We start from the raw sequence: 2,015 nt of genomic DNA, 5'->3' as shown, positions 1-2,015 counted from the left end.
AAGTAGAATAGACTCTTGTGGTTTAACAAATCAGAACAAGTTTTTAAATCAAAGAAACGCCGGCTTTACACGTAAGTTGAGAGGTGATCATCTAATTGATGTGATGCATGGATGCTATAAACCACCTTACTTCCCAGAGTGTATTTGCTCACCTCATGCATAAAATTTCACCATTCTATTTCTTCATCTTAAAGCGCTTACTCAGTCAAAATGTAGATACTCATAAGATTTTTTTACGTGTACCATTTTGCCAAAGATTTGCAGAGTCTTTTCTAAGAGTTCATTCTGTTTTTCATATCCTTTAGACTCAGTTAGAGTCCATTTTAATAGATGACAGAGAAAAAGTAGAAGAGGACAGATACATCTACGGGGATTGGTGAAAGGATAGAAATCTGAGAGCCTGATGGTTTTGGTTTCAGCAATCCATAAATTCATTAAGCCTGGAACTTAATGCCTTTACCAACAGAAGAATTATATACACAGATTCATCCACTAGCTAACTCTTTTATGCCAATGGACACTGCCGAGGAAGCATAAAGTCTCTCTTCCCACTGCTGTCATGTCTAAGTCAGAGTCTCCTAAAGAACCCAAACAGCTGCAGACGCTCTTCATCTGAGAGTTGAGCTTTTAAACAACCGACTAGACTCTGAAGAGCTGTTCTGAGCAATGGGGAACGCTCACCAACTGTGTGGTAATGAGAGATCCCAACACCAAGCACTCCAGGGGCTTTGGGTTTGTCACATATGCCCTTGTGGAGGAGGTGGATGCAGTCATGAATGCAAGGCCACACAAGGAGGATGGAAGAGTTGTGGAACCAAAGAGAGCTGTCTCAAGAGAAGATTCTCAGAGACTAGGTGCCCACTTAACTCTGAAAAAGATATTTGTTGGTGGCATTAAAGAAGACACTGAATAACATCACCTAAGAGATTATTTTGAAGAGTATGGGAAGAATTGAAGTAATTGAAATCATGACTGACCGAGACAGTGGCAAAAAGAGGGGCGTTGCTTTTGTAACTTTTGGCAAAAGGAGGGGCTTTGTTTTTGTAACCATGGCTCCGTAGATAAGATTGTCATTCAGAAATACCATACTGTGAATGGCCACCGCTGTGAAGTAAAGAAAGCCCTGTAGTAGCAAGAGATGGCCAGTTTTTCATCTAGCCAAGGAGGCTGCAGTGGTTCTGGAAACTTTGGTGGTGGTCATGGAGGTGGTTTTGGTGGGAATGACAACTTTGGTCACAGAGGAAACTTCAGTGCTTCTGGTGCCTTTGGTGGCAGCTGTGGTGATGGTGGATATGGCGGCAATTAGGATGGCTATAATGGATTTGGTAATGATAGTGGTTATGAAGGAGGCAGCCCTGGTTACTCTGGAGGAAGCAGAGGCTATGGAAGTAGTGGACAGGATTCTGGAAACCAGGGCAGTGGCTATGGTGGGGGTGGCAGCCGTGACAGCTATAACAATGGAGGAGGCATACATGACTTTGGTGGTGAGAGTGGAAGCAATTTGGGAGGGCATGGAAGCTACAGTGATTTCTGAAAAAACAACAATCAATCTTAAAATTTGCACTCGTGAAGGGAGGAAACTTTGGAGGCAGAATCTCTGGCCCCTATGGTGGTAGAGACGAATACTTTGCCAAACCACAAAACCAAGGTGGCTATGGCAGTTCCAGCAAGAGCAGTAGCTATGGCAATGGCAGAAGATTTGAAATCCTGCCAGGAAACAAAGCTTAGCAGGAGAGGGGAGCCAGAGAAGTGACAGGGAGCTTACAGGTTATGATAGATTTGTGAACTTAGCCAAACACCGTGGTGGCAGGGCCTAGCTGCTAAAAAGAAGGCATATTTTAGACAATACTCATGTGGATGGGCAAAAAAAAACTCAAGGAGTGTATTTGTGACTAATTGTATAGCAGGTTATTTTAGTTTCTGCCCAGGTTGGCAGCTCCGCCTTGTTGGTGGATGGCAACTTCATCTGTTCTTCTGATATCACCACTTTGGTTCATCTTGCGAGTCAATGGTGC

The 2,015-nt window shown here is 43.5% G+C and overlaps 1 pseudogene; it reads left to right on the top strand.

The window, feature by feature from the left end:
* The first annotated feature begins 559 nt into the window (after positions 1 to 559).
* On the top strand, positions 560 to 1,728 carry LOC105518043 (annotated as a pseudogene).
* The last annotated feature ends 287 nt before the right edge of the window (positions 1,729 to 2,015 follow it).

Source organism: Colobus angolensis, unplaced genomic scaffold, assembly GCF_000951035.1.
Source record: "Colobus angolensis palliatus isolate OR3802 unplaced genomic scaffold, Cang.pa_1.0 Scaffold31, whole genome shotgun sequence".
Taxonomy (NCBI): domain Eukaryota; kingdom Metazoa; phylum Chordata; class Mammalia; order Primates; family Cercopithecidae; genus Colobus; species Colobus angolensis.
This window is presented reverse-complemented; position numbering and strand designations above follow the sequence as displayed.